Source organism: Gavia stellata, chromosome 2 (genome assembly GCF_030936135.1).
Source record: "Gavia stellata isolate bGavSte3 chromosome 2, bGavSte3.hap2, whole genome shotgun sequence".
Taxonomy (NCBI): Eukaryota; Metazoa; Chordata; class Aves; order Gaviiformes; family Gaviidae; genus Gavia; species Gavia stellata.
In genome coordinates, this window is record NC_082595.1 from 98,011,070 (window position 1) to 98,027,036 (window position 15,967).

The following is a 15,967-nucleotide window of genomic DNA, read 5'->3' on the forward strand; positions in this document are numbered from 1 at the left end:
TATTTTTTAGAGCAAGTAAATGTTTTGTTCCTTTCATTGCAGTGACATTCAATATATACTGGATAGACACCAACTTCAGGGGCAGATATGATTCCTTCCCTACATGTTAACCAGCCATAGCAGATCTTCCCCTCCCAGTTTCTTCAGACTTACCCTTTCAATTTTCAGAAAAATCCTCAGTTTGACTTTGCACTGCATTCTCAGCCAGTGTAAATAGACAAATCAAACCATGACCTCTTATGTGTAAAATGTCTTCTTGTTCTCATTTGGAATCTGTGCTCTAGTGCAGGGTCCCACTGACTTCTGGCAGTCACAGGAATAGATATACAAATGAAACAAGGTGCACTACACAACACTTCATAGGGGCTTTAAAAAAAGCCATACACACCAGCATTTACATCTCTTTACAAGGTACATAAAAACCCCTCTTTCAGTCTCTCTCCAGACTTCCAATGCAATGCAAGATCCATCCAAAACTTAAATCCTCAAGCCATAACCATGAAATAATGATTATGTTAAGCAGTTGATGCCCACTCAATATTGTCCTTTCACATGAAATACTAGTTTCAAGAGAGGAAATGCATTTGCAATGGGGGAGATTCCATTGCACTTCTGCCAATCTAGCAATCAAACATGGAAGCTTTTGTCCCCTCTACTGAATTTGTTACCCTTACTGTTAGCTGTATTTCAGCTTTGTTCTTACTTGGATAAGAAAACAAGCTACTGATGTGACAACACGTGTCCTTACCCCATGACACTTCTAAATGCAAGTCACTCAACATGTATTATAGGTGCAAGATTGATGAGATGGTCTCTGGATATTTTTGTGGCTTTTACATGGCCCCACAAAAAGGTTTTTGATCTTTCCAAAAAGCAGCTTTATCTACAAAGCATGTAGCAGCTCAAACAGCAGAGGGTGCTTTGTAAGCAAATAGAAAACACTTGATCTAAAATTATTGTTGCAGATAGATCCTGCAGCTGTGCAGATGCTTTACTACCAGCTCTATTCATGAAGTGGCAGATTCAACGGTTCGCTGCTTATTAGAATTGTTTCAGATGCTCCAATAAATCTCCTGTGAAAAACACCCCCAAAATTCTACATATAGGGGATAAAACCGTAGATATTTAATCATGGAGCTCCATGTTTTTAAATAAGGTGAACAGTATGCTATGAAATAATGCATTATTCATAGATTCATACTGTTTCTAAAGCTTAATAAAGAATTTGATTAATAGTCCAGGCACATGTCCCGCATATTTATACCCTGGTATGCATACAAATGTAATGTATAACATTAGATACTTTACATTAGATACAATATCCTCTTGTCTTTTATGCTTTTTAAGCACTTACGATGCAGAGCCGTTGAGTCAAATTGCAAAACAAAGCCAAGCACACCAAATTGTTATCATTCTGCGAAGCGGGTGGGTGGTCATCCTTCACAAGGAGCTCTATTTCACCACCATTGTGCTGATTTGGAACAGTTTTGGGAAAAAAAATGCTTGCATGGCCAGAGCTGAGTATTATGAATGAGCTGTGATCATAGGATACCATCTAAAGTATAAAAATGAATCTTCATGCAAAATGAAAAAAAGCTAGTCTGTTCTGCACATCACAAAAATATTTAATCTTGTTGGCAATCTGCTGCCATGTAAGGCATTCAGCTACTCTGGGTGAAGAGAGAACAGACTTGTTCCTAAGAAGTTGTGAGCTTTTGAGACAGTTATGTAGGCATTCAGTAATGGACTACACATTATAAGGAGTGCCATATGGAACTAGAACTAAAGCTATGTGTTCTCCACAGGAACATGAGGACTAATATTATCCCCAGTGTCATAAATGTGCTGACCTATGTAAGAAATAAAGCATAGTTTTGCAGAAACTCTTTTAAGAGAGGGAGGTTTTTAGAATGCAAGTTTACAACATCTTACAATATTTGCTGCTGCCCATTCATCTGACTTCTCCACACTTCTTTCATGTGTAGTTGACTAAGTCCCCTTTTATATAAATCTTCTTTGAGCTAATTTGCATTTTTACCTTTTCCCCTTTCTTTGATAGATTCACTTTCCCCTCTTTAATATCACTGTAGACTGTTTCCATTGCATTTCTCTTCCAACAAAGGAAAGGGAAGTTCAGCACTCAGCAGAAAAAGATGGCAGTGCTTTTAGGCATGGAGGTAAACAAGTGGGAAATGGAGGATGGAGTGAGGGAATCATTAGATCTTTAGTGCTAACATTTATTACAACTCTGCAATTACAGCTTTGAAACTACAATGACTTTCACCAGCTGAGGATCTCATCCAGAAAGCTTTTGAAGGAAAGGTGGAAGAAACTAGGTTTTGGGCCCACCCATCCACCTTGTTAAGGTGACAGAAGTGACGGATGGTATGTTAAAATTTCTAATGAAAAGAAAAATAGAAGGCATCAAAGACCTGGAGGAGCCTGTTTCAAAAGCATCACTACAGAGTTGAATCACATGAATAGATAAGATTGGAATAGGAAAGAGGAACAAAGGTGCTGAGGCAGAAGTACTATCTGGCACAGTCCTTAGAAGACAGCAACAAGCAGATTAACTCAGGATGTCATTGGGGAAAAACAGTTACAGAGGTAGAAAGAACACCACAGAGTACAGAGAAAACCTGGGAAGTGAGTTCTCTCACATCCAAACTTTTTAAACTAAAGACTTCACTCATAGTCTCACATTCAAATTTCTCTTAAACTTCTGCTTGCAAGATCCATTTCTGCAATGGAATTTCCATTGAGTTGCAGCTTCTATCTATACATGCCATGACTACATCATGATCCTTAGTTTGAGGACAACTATTCAGGGCTGGAGTGGACCATGTAGATCACCATGTTTGACTTCTGTCAGCAACACATGCTCAGCATAACAGGTCTGAATTCCCAGCTATATCATATTTTTTTTAGAAGTGATAATAAATGCCTTCAAGTCCCTAACGTAAGTTATTCCATTGGTTACTTCTCCTCATGGATAAAACTCTGTTATACTTTTGTAGTTTGAACTTGTCAGTTTTTTTCAGTCATTTATTGCCAGAAATCTCTTCCTTATTAGGTCCTCATAAGACACAATGAAGCAACTTTTTTTTTAAGTAAGGAAAGCAAGAGATGTAAATCTTCCATTGTAGACATCTTTCATATATATTAAAAAGTTTACAATTCTTTTCAACTCTTTCTAGCTAAATATAAGTTTTGAGAAGTTGATGAAGCACTGGCTGCAGTATTGCACCAACATTTCCTTGTTCCTATTCTAAGTCCTCTCATTCTTATACTCCAAAATGTCAGCGTACCTTGAGGGGTTCATATCTGATGGCTACAGCTTCTGAAGTCTTTTGAGCTTTGTTGCCTACCAGGATTCTACCTCCCATTGTATATCCCTGACCCACTCTCTGTAATCAGCATTCCTGGGAAAAAAGCTTTCATTAGTATGAAGGGGCCAAAGAAAAAGGAAGGAGTAGAGCAGGAAAATTTACTCATTAAATTTTTAAATTAAAAAAAATGAGGATAGTGACTAGATTATAGGAACAAGGAGGGAAAGGAGTAATGAGGCATCTTCTGCATTGGACTCCAGAGGACATGAGTGATGGAAAAGGAGAAGCAGTAGAAAGTGGTCACTGTTATAAACAGAAAGAAAAAGCAATATACAGGTTTGTCCTGTTGGAAGACAGGGTGAAAAAGTGATACATAGCACATCTGCATTAAAGATGAATAGTGAGTACAAAAATTTGGGGAAGTTTCAAATGGAGAGAGCACTCCAGACTAAAATGAAAGTGAAGATCTAGCATCGAACCTATACTGTGGTGGTGGAAAGGCATCAACAGAGAAAGATACAAGTAATAAATAGGACACATTGCAGCAAAGGAGATATTACAGCTCTGATAAACACTGGGACTGAGGAGGAGGAAAGGCGAGGAGAAGATGAGTTAGGGAGATGAGTGATGACATGGATGTAAAGGGAGGGGGGAAGCAGTGGGACACAAAGGCAGAGGAAAAAGCTTGTTATGGTAGGAGTCACCAGATGGCATTGTTACACATAGTCTTAAAGGTTATTTTCCTTGGCATATAAGCAAGTTTTTGTTTCAGGAAAAAAATACTGTGTTTTAACTATTATAAATGTCTACAGAAGGAGTCATAACAAGCAATGGAGCTAGAAACAATGTTAGAGATGGAAACTCTGAAGGAACTAAACAGAAAGGTTTGATTTTAAAGTAAAAAAAAAAAAAAGATTACTAGCTCTTCATGGGTGACACTGTTGATCCATGACTGATATACAGGCACAAGAACTGAGCTAGAACTACAAGCAAATCCCACTTTTTTTTTTGTTAAAGTAGTGAGATAATCTATAAGGCCCTGACAGCTCCTATCCTTCAGTAGAAATGCAATTGATGATATCAGGAAGGACATAAGGTCTGAAGACAAGAATCAAGTAAATGGAAGAGAAGAGTATGAAGTGGAAAAATAGCAACATTGGAAAAGAACAGGGAAAACATTAGATACAATCAATGGGTAGTGAAGCATATCTGCAAGTCAAGGCAGTCAATAGAACAGCAAATACAGAACAATGAAAATGGCTCAAAATACCATGTAGAAGTGATATGCAGCCAAAATAAGGTAGGTACAACATTAGAGTGTTGTTTCGGTCTGTTCTAAAACTGCTACCATGTTTAAATAACATACACTGCACTAGAAATGAGGACTGCAGGAGAAGGGCATTCTGGGGGAGGGGAAAGACTTTGGAGTAAAGGTTGCAAGCAACATCTGCAACACACACTACTTACATTGCTGCTGAATGGCAGAATGTTGCTTCTATAATACAAAACAATTCATTTTAATAACATTTATCTCTATTTTTCAAGCCTATTTCAGGGCTTCCTGCTTCCTATGCACTTCTTGTGCATAGTCCAGTGATAGATTTGAATTCCGTAAATAAAAAAAACAAATAGCTTTTAAATTACTGCCCTCTTGCCAGAGAGCAAAATCCCTAATGAAGAAGTCCAAGAGTCAGCCTCTGAGGCATGCTGCTTACTATTCAGAAAGGAAACTGGGGAGAGAGGATGTAAACAAGTGTATTCCCACCCTTCTCTGGGCAGAACACGCACCGTGTGTTCGTTCCAGATTTCCATCCTTCCCGTGTCCTGACCTTTATGACAAAGCAAAAGCCTGAGTTCTTCCCAGTCTTGGCTGCTCGTGGAGCTTCCCAGAGAAGCTTATCTGTCACAGCGTAAGACTCTCTAGCAGAGAATACACTTCAAGCACCTGCACGTTCTGATACAATAAAAGTAAACTCCACTCAGTTGCATATGGCAGTAAAAATCCTTCTAGGTGAAATCTTGCATCCACTGAAATCAGACCTCTGCCCTCCTTCTCTCTTGATGGGCAGCCTCCGCTCTGAGCTCAAGCTGTGGACAGTCATCACAGGTGCCTACAGCTCTGCACCCTGCCCTTTCCTTACAGCAAAACTGGGAACCCAAAGGCTGGCTGCTAGCAGGGCCAGCTAAGCTAAACTCTACAGCTAGCTGGGTAGCAGCTTTCCCGGGGATGTCCTGGAGCAGACTGTGCAGTATGTGTACATCTGTCTTCGTGGGCTGTGCAGACAGCCCTGAGTTCCCTTGGCGGACTTGCTCTCCCACTATGGTCTAACTGGTAGGGGTCTCTCAGCCCACTAAGGCTCAAGTCACTCTTATCTTAAGGCTTTCAACCTACAAACACTGCACAGCAGTGAAGAAAATAACAAGTAGTTGAAAATAGGGTAAAAGAATAGCAAGAAAGGGGAAGTCTTAGAGAGTTCAGGGCATGAGAGTTGGAGATATCCACCCTTTGGAAGACGAAAACAAGCTTGGTCAGGAGAGAAGCACCACGCAGACTGCCCATGACAGAATGGGCTGCTCTTGGGTGAGATGGGCTACCTTCGCTGTGGTCCCACACTGCTCTCCTTCTCAACTGTTAAAAAGAGGGCTCTTCTGTGCTCAGCTAGATCGTATAACCACCTCCATACTTCTTTCCTGTCCTCAGTCCTATTCCTCCTGCACTCCTTGCATATCAAACTTTTTAGGGACATGCTCAACCCCTAGGAAATCCAGGACCCAACCCAGACTAAGCTGGTTTCAGAGCCCTCTTTTTGGCTACTCAGCTGTGCCTAGTCCTCATCCCCACTCTCCTCTGGGAGTCCTTCCAGAACTACCTGATCTTAGGAGGGCCATGTTTTTAAATAGCATTAGCTATTTCCAGCTAATCAGGGCCTGCTCTACTTAAAAGCATATTACACCTGCTGGTATTTAAAGTAACTTTAAAAAAGGAAACAAAGCACTAATACATGTCTCTGCCCATCTGTTCTCACCTCCACACAGATTCATGGACCATTTAGCATCTCTTTCTGACATAACAAATAAGAAGTTATCTTGTTAGGACAGAAGACTAAAAGGAACTGGATCATACTTGGAGGCTCTCTTTTAAAGGAAAACATTTTTAACACTGTAACAAAACTGGTCGGTCAGCAAAATTTGTGAGCAGCAGTTTATATTTCTGTAATAGTACTTTCCTAGGTCTGGATTCCATCTCTTCATGTTTTTGTTCTGTTTGGTTTAGCTGATCCCAGTTACATAACTGTTCTCTTCAGTCAGTAAACTTAAAGGTCAATATAACATAACGTCAAAATCAGGATTATATCATGTGAAGGGGCACCATAACAAACTAATGTGCTTTGAGCTGGTGAGCCCATGTGATGTAGCTGACTAGTTCCGCCCCACTTCCTATCTATAATTGTCCTGTGACTTGCATCTCATTGATACAAGCCAGAAGAGAAGCATCTGTGCCACTGCTCAGAGTTAATGCTGTGAGATGCCATTAGTTCCCAAGAAAAGAATGTTTTTCAGATTACTGGAAACTGGGGAAACAGGGTATGTAAAAAAATACAAGGGAAAAAACAAGGAACAATGGTTGCTAGGAAATTCAACACAGTCAACAGGCATGGTCATGCTCTTTCAGCCCTCAAAAATGCATCTGAATGAAGTACTGGATCTCTTCCAAACCAAAGTAACAGTAACAAGGTGGTACAAGTATACACCTCCTATACATTCTAGAGACCACTTCCACTGTATATGCTCCAGGATATCCAAGTACAAAAAATATTTTGTTTCAAAAAATAAAAAAAGCCAACTGTATATTTTTAAAGAAGTAGAACAGTAAGAAGTCAGTGAAGAAGCTCCCAAGTAGCACAAGAAATTCTGAAATCCTCTAAGCAAATGATACAATTTCAAAAAGAAAATTTGCAATCAAAAATGCTCCGTATGAATTGAAGAATCTTCAACTGAAAGGAAAAGTATCAGAATATAGGTAATTTCCCAGTTCTTCAAGAGGATCAATGCCATATCACTTGCGTTTTCACACAGGAAAGTGTACATTGGCTTATGAAAAGGAGATACCCATTGTTTTAAGTAGCATGTAGCTACTTAACTTCTGCTGTTCACTTCTAGTCAACTGCAAATTTAGTCTCAGTTCACCTTAGTTTTGTCACATGCCTTTCAGGCTTCTTAGAATTCACTGAAATTTGCCTATGTGTTTAAAAGTTTTGCAGTATTAGGAAATAAAACAGATTAGAGAGGTTTCATTTCTTTCTACCAGTCTTGCAGTCCTAGACTTATTACTAACAACTTACTCATTTGCCATTGAAATTTTAGAGATGGCCATGAGCAAACATGAGCACAGGAAGATGAGACTTAAAAGACAGATGGAGAACAGATCTTAAACAGACAGAACTCTAAAGATAAACTCAGTCACTATCATTGTTACTCACTTTTTTCAGTAAAAATACCTGAACCATTTTTCCATGTGCAAAGCACCATTCATCTTCCAGTATAGACACAACACTGTCATGTTATGCTCTCCAAATCATTGCTGTTAATTTAGTTTAACATCACACTTGCTATCTTTCATGAAAGTTTGTCTGTGACTTTGTCCACAGAAGGTCACATTCCAAAAATGCTCAGTTTTACATCTATTAAGGACAAATTCATAGCAAATTAAATCCTTTTTTAACCTCTTACATGAGGGGACAGAATTACAGCTCTTCGACAATGGGGACAAAGTTTTGGTTGACTATGATTTCCAAGTGCTTGACTTAAAGCTGAGACAAATCATCTGATGGTAGTCCTATTTTCTAATTTGTTTTGCTGCGCAATCTAATATTTGCTTAGGCTAATGATTTGAAAATCTATAATGCATTGTCTGCCTCTGATTTTTTTAATGAATCAGCCCCAGATCATAGCTCTTGTTTTTGTTCTCTCTTATCAGGCGAGAGATGGAGTCCACGGAGGGAGATGATGACAATAAGCTCTCTAGAACATACCAAGTTGGGTGATTCAGCACAGTGTCTCCACGCACTGTAATTAAAAGGCAGGCAGACACACATTTTCAATAATGTGAAGGCAAGTGTTTTCTAATTGCTGGGTTTTTTCCAATTGAAATACACTTGTTTAACCTATAGTGCAATCCATCCCTTCCTACCATTATGTGTCATCAGTAAATCTGAAGGTTTATTCAAACTCTGTGCTATACTCCCCCGACCGTTTCATACAGGGAGGCTTTAAAGCATGTGTTTGCATTCTGCAGAATTGTCTCAGACAATCTATACAGGCATTTTCAATACCTTTACTAAAAATTCAGAAAGGATGGACAAATCCATTTGACATCGGGTCTGAGAGCATTTAATGATTATAAATGAGAATCATGCTATCATCGAGTCCTATGTGGAGTATATGCATCTATTTACACCACTCCATGTAGGCAGAGTGGTTTGTTCTCACATACCCTTGCAATGATACATTTACATACAGAGCCTACTCACAGTCCCTATCAACTCTGAAGCATTTGGCACCACGTCGCATTATATTTAATGTTAACACTTATGTTAAGGAAGGATATACCAGGAATACATAACAGTAGTGTAAAAGCATTGCTTTCTTTCAGTTTCTCTCCCTTTTTTGCTTGCTGTCACCATATTATTCTGTGCAATACAACACTAATTTATATTAAATTTTAACTTTTCTTTCTATAGAGCATAATTAAGTCTTTTTTCTCCTTTGCTTTTCTTTTGCTGATTCCCAATGATCCAGTTGCTGTTTAGTCCTGGGAAGATGTTATTACTGTGTGAAGTATTTTTTCATTCACTAGGATGATTATTGATTTTTTTTTTTCCTCCTAAGTATAGAATAAACATTCCTTTTAAACAAAGGGATTCTTCCAGCTGTAACTTAAAACATGTAGAATAACCATACATAGTCAAAAAAGGAAAAGAATGAAGAGTTACACAAGGAGGAAGAGTTCAATACTGCCATTTTGACCTGCATTGATAGTACTTAGGTTTCAACAACAGCCTAACAGAGGCTCCTATTTTTTGAATACTTTGTCATAAAGATGATTTTACTGAGGAAATCATGGTGGAGCCTAAAGTCTTAGTAAACATTATTCCCATTATTGAATATTTTTCCTATGATCAGTGTTGACTGAATAAAACCTTAGGTTGTGGAGGAGCCTGCACAGAAGAAAATTTTGCTGCAGCTTATTTTGTTCCTAACTAATGAGGAGGTAAGAGAGCTCATTTGTATGAATAGTCCACTTAGTTAGTGATGTTCAGGTCCAGGCTTTTATTGAAAAAGCCCCAGGCTGTGGAGCTGTAACAGGTAGATTAGGTGAACAGACCCCTGCTTGGTTTCTGGTGCTTTCTTAGTTTACAGTCAGCAATAAATATTAAAGATCATCCTGGTAGGTCACACAAATAGCCTCGGGCCATATCTACAGTGGGGATTTGTTCTTTCTGCAGTCATTGGTAACCATCCCACAGAGCTGCTGCACCAACACTGTCCTCAGGCTCGACAGACAGAGCTGGAGCAGGAACAAAGGTAGCTCACACTGGCTGCAGCAGAAAGAGCGAATCACTGCTTGTATATAATGGGTCTGTCTGGGTGTAAGCCTACAGACACAGAGGCAAATGACAACCCCCTCCATATGAACAGGGACAGAGACCCAAACTGGATCTCTCTTCCTGTTGACACAGACTTACCTCTCAATTCACAATTTTCCTGGCAGTTCCTCTGCACACCTTTGAAATGCTGAGAGTACCTAATTCTGAAAGCAGGCTTAGTCCTGCTCCTAATGAAATCATTGGAAGTGTTGCCACTAACATTGATAGGTGCAGGACCAGGCCTGTAGCTCACATGCATCATGTTTCCTGAAATATTAGCTAGACTATGAGTTGCAGAATGCCACATGGCATCCCTGCCAATCCCCGTCCCTCCCGGAGCTGTTTATGTGGAAAAGAAATCAGCCTGGCACTCCTGATCTGCTTTAGCTTACCAGTGGTTAAGGGACTTCACAGACTTTAATTGAATGAAGTCTATAAGTAATTATCGTCTCTTGCACTTGGAATTGAAAAGGTGACTTGGAAAGGATTTTACTTTTGTTTTGAAATTATGCTTGCCTTCTTCTTGGCTTCTTTAAGAACATCACAGTGAAAAAGCTGAATGTTTTATTGTGTTTTTAGATCATGATATTTGGCAGCTCTTGGCCTTCTTTTATATACAAGGAAGAATCTCCTGACTGTCTCACAGAATGAGCATTAGCTCCCACAATTTAACAGCTAAAGGCTCAACACACCCACTGACTTCCTTCCTCCAAAGCACTACTGAAATAAAATGGATGTGAAAAAGGGCACCAAAAGGTGAGGAAGCAAGAAATCTGCCTGCTACCCTTTCCATTCCTAAATGCGTTGGAAAGCACACCTCGCTTAAACAGTTTTTTCTTCTACCGTGTGTGAGCAAGTTAGGTGGAGTAAACATGTCTGTGCAGTGATAATACAAAGAGAGCCATGTATCATTTCATCCCGAGGGAAGGAGCATCTGGTGCACCACAGATTTGTCAGGAATTAGGTTGGGAGTCACAGTACTACGTTTTTTAATCTTGTTTGACTTAAAACTGTGTTTTGTAATCAGTGTAATAGAAAGGCACCGCTGAGACACAGGGATTAGCTGTAGAGAAGAAAAACGGTAGTACACATGGCTCTTTGATGTATTTCTATTTGAATTAGAAAGTGCCACTTTAACAGCTCAGAGAGCTGCATATAAAATCTCAGTTTAGCAATCACACTGTCCAGCACTTGAACTTCTTGCAAAGCATTGTCGAAGTCAGACAGAAGCAAACTCTGAGCCATTTAGAAGCGCAATAAAGGATTCAGTATGTAATAAATCACAAAAAAACATGGATCATATTGGGTGGCTACAGCTGTCAGTAATGTCAAGCATGTGAATAGAAAGCAGCATTTAGTAATGAAAATGAAATGTTTAATAGAAGACTTTTAACGAAATAATGCCTGTTATTTAATTAGAGAGAGTGGAAGGGAATCAGGGCAAATACTACATATGACTTTAGACTTTCCTTTTGTGTGATATTTTTGAATCCTGGCTTACAAACACAGGCAGAATGATCATGGAGACCTTCCGTCTGTGGAACATAAACTGGGATTTATCACCCTAGAGGAACTGCCCCTGTAGAAATGCCTGTTTCAACATTGTTAAAAGCTGAACATATTTGGCAGCTGAGTAAAGCACTAGGAATTCTTTAAAACCCATCTTTTGATCCAAACTTGTGTTGTAAATAACAGAGCAGCAGCTGCAAAGGATTCTCAATTTCCACCATTAACTTGGTAGGCAGAGACTTTTCTTTCTGTAAGTACGTTTAAAACTTGCTGAGTTGATTCCACAAAGCTTATACACATCCGTAAGAGCAAATAAAAGCAAAATATATGCTTTTTATTATTATTATTTTAGTGGGTCTGCTCCTACACATATTACACTATCAAATCCTTAAATAATAGAAGTTTTGCAAGAAATTGAGTTACAGACTCAGGGCTAAGTGTACACTGAATGGTTCCTTTCTGCTGACTGTCAAATTGCATGCCATCAGCATTCCATGGAAAAAAGAAAGTGTTTTATTTGGAGTTTTACAAGTTAAGTTTTAAGGAGAGAACATGGCCCAAAACTCTCCACTTCATGCCGCATAAGCTCTGAGAAATCAGATGGTCTGTCTGAGAAAAGGGCTAACGAGGCTGATTTTGGAAAGCTGCGTTAGGCTGCATCAGAGAGAAAGATCCAGAAGTTTAACTTAAGCGGAAAATCTAAGACTGTACGCCCTGAGGTATAAGCCAGTGACCACTTCAGCTGTGACCAGTTCTGCTTCTATCCATGCCTAGCCGCATCTCTTTCTTCCAGTGCTAAGCAACTCAATACCTGGTTCATGACTCAGCCTACAAAGATACACCATCTAGAGGAACTCTGCTATTTCCTAAGGGATTGTTTTTTCCTTCCAGCAAAGGCAGAGCCTTCACTTTTCCTCAGTAGCTTAGTGTTCAACTAAACAAGCAGAGTTCCTTTGCTCACAAGAAGGAATTAAAACCCACACCATTGCTCGCTAGAAGAGGACACTCACCACCCAGCTGTCGACTGCGGTAGTGTGGGTGCACAGCAGACACCTCTCTCTCCATCAGTTTGATACTCCAGTGGGCCTGTATCCATTAAAGATAACTGAGTAAAGTAACTTGCCAGTGTGAAGACATGAACTTAGTTCTCATTCCAAAAATAGGAAATAAACTGTTCTTGGAGCAAGGAGTACAACCCAGGCTGTCTCCATTTTCTCAGGAACCAGGCTACTGACCATACGCTTGGAGAAGCTGACTCCACTGAACATGAGAGGATAATTTTTTTTTTCACCTAAGCTGTCTTCCACCTTTTCTTTTTCACGGTCAGGCGGTGATCAAGCTACTTCATAGTCCATTGAAACCTCTAGGAACAGACCATTTCAGACATTAAACTTGCCCCCTCCCCTTTTCACAAGCCAACAGTTTTGCTTATAACTCAAATCTTTTTAATTATCAAGAACATCAAATTACCTCATAAAGCATGAGGGTTTGGGTGGAACGGCTGCAGGCACTCTCCTGGCTAGGCTGAGTGCTTCCCATGCCCAGTAATGAGGACAGCCAGGTACAATAATATGCTGAAACCATACAGGAAATGTAATTGCTGCTAAGAAAGGTTTACCCTATTCCTGCTGGTAATCAGAGGTGAAATAGACCCTTTTTGTTTCCGCAGAAATTCAAAGACTGCCTACACAGAGAGAATGCTGGGTCTCAGCAGAGAATTGATGGGTTCTGTGAATCTAGAAAGATACATACGGAAGAGTTTGATTTTCTTCTTTTCTGAGACTCGGGGAACAATGTAATCAGCAAATAATTGCTATATTTAAGACAACAAATAACAAGACGTCTTCTTTTTCCTTTGATCTGTCACAAAAAGCTTGCCCGTCTTAAAATTTGCCAACACATACACCTTATTCTAATTCTGGCTTCTATGATTTTACCCTGAACTCTCACTACTCAATAAATCCAACTTTCACCTGTTACATGACTATTTTGTAGCACATGTACCTTCCTAGCTGCATCCAGAGTAACATTAAGGTAGTTGGGGTGGATGGCTTGTTCATTAGCAGAAAAGGATAATAGATATAAATATATATATATATATATAAAAAAAATAAAAGCTGTTTCAGGTCTAGTCTGAGCATTTGAAAACTTACGTGGATCAAATGGGTGTCTAAAATCTAGATCTTAATGAACAAGCTCCATGTAACAAAAATACCTTTTTGTCAGGAGCAAAGACTAGACAGGGTGCATCACCCGTTCTGGTTGCTATCAGTGGAGAGAGCTAAGGCATATGTTAAAGTAGACTGGTGGATCCAGTCAGAGAAGCTAGTAATTTTTTTCCAACAACACTGCTATTGACAGACTGCCATTCAAGAATACTATATGCAGTTAGACGGAAAAGTAAATGCAAGGAATATCCTATAACCTACTTAAATGTGAGAAACCACAATGCTTATCCCTTGACCTTTCTGATTCTCAGCTGGAGATCGGAGAGGTCACCCTTCCCACTTCTCTTTCTTTCAATGTAAATTCAATGACACTATGCCAGTTTTCACCTGATGGGGATTTGGCTCACTGAATATGAGTCTAATGGCTTCAGAAAACACTTTGGCCTTGGCAGCAATAGTAAATACTGTTTCATGTTAGTTATGTATACCTCACACACTTAGCTCTAACTTACTGTAAATAGAATGAAGAGTGCCTTGTTGATGAATAATTTATTACACATTAAATATGGCCCAAGGCAATAGAGTTTTCAAGTTCCACAAAGGCCTTATATATTTCCTGCTGTTATAATTATGTAAAGGAAATACTGACAGTCTGAATTATGAAATATAGATTATCCATTCAGCAACAGTTCAAAGATATATTGTGTGTGAGGGTAGTGAGCAAAGACAGGGGATTTCAAACGTTATGTGTACTCTTATGGCAGGTACAGTATCTGTTTAAATACCTCCTTGCTGCGCAGCAAAATTGCAGAACATGAAGGGACCTTCAGTTACACCAACAAATGGGCACGGCTGACACTACTGACTCATATCCCCTTTAGAGCCACATTTTTTTCTCTTTGCTTTGTTTCCTAGTCTCACTTTATCCTTCTTTTCATGTTTAATGAGACATAAAAATACCTTTACTTCACTGAGCATCTTTCATCCAAGCAGCTCAAAGAATTAAGGTTCACAACACCTCTGTAAGGAAGGCAAGAGGTACCCAGAGATTTTTTTCACCTACCATAAGGTGTATGTATCTCTGAAGTGGAGGGTAGTAACTCTTCTGAAAAGCAATGTGCCTCAAGATTACTCTTAAACAGCATATTACATCAATCTAGTCCTGCAAGGTCCTCAGTCAAGAAAAATACACAATACTTGTGCTTGAATTGGATGTGTAGATTTGTTGGAGCTACTCATTTTTAAAATGCAGGTGATTAGAAGTTTCACTTCTACACCTCAAAGAACCAAACATTTTAGGAAATCAGGATCAATGAATTCTGAAGACTCAGTGAGACCTGAAGAAAATACCAGCTGGCATGGAGAAGTTTTCAGCTATGGACAAATTTTAAGGACACTTGGCAATTCTGCAATGACTTCCATCAGAGTTCAATATGCATTATAAAATTTATGAAGCACATAATCTCTGTTTTACAAATGAGGAAGCTATGCAGAAACAGATGATGTGATTTCCAAAAGCTGAGAGCAAACCCGCGTGGTACAAACAGGAACACCCTGCTGGCTTCCTGGCCCCTACCTTTCACATTGGGTTGTACTTCCTCTCATATGCTTTTTAGAGATTTATACGCTCCATTTTGAATCGGGGCAAAGATATCCATTGATCTTAATGCTGGAAACTCTAATCTGGGATATTATTTTTTTTAAAAAAGCCACCAAGTGGGAGACAAAGATATTTTGAAAATTATAAACATGTGGATTTAAACATATTTTTCTTTTGATTATTCAGGATTTTTTTGTTTATGTTTCTTTGCTTTTTAAAACAGATATTTAATGGAAGGCTTTCCGAAAACCCACACCTTTGGTAGGAAGTTTGCTAACTTTTCTAGATCCTCCCAAAACATTCCTGGCCAAATGGAATTATGAAACTTTCCTATGATACTTTTGAGTGATGTATCATGATATCTATGGAGATGATGCATCATAAGATTTCTGTATTTCAGAGGATGGAAAAAGAAAAGGTTTGACAATCAATGACATGCCGACATTTTAACACAAAAACTACTTGTGCTGAATGACATTCATTATCTGAATGCCAGATCAAATGCACTTTGTTCTATATCTGGCATATATATAACCTTAGTCATGCAGTCATGGAACTTCGCCCTCGCTGTAACACTGTGTGAAAGGAAAACAGGCTGAGAAAGCAATTCCAGCTGTTATACTGAGGGTAGGTTGGATTAAATTTAACTGAATCAGAAGTGCACTGCAGTCACTGGGAAGGGAGAGTGAGGGAAGGCATTCTTGGCACCTGCGA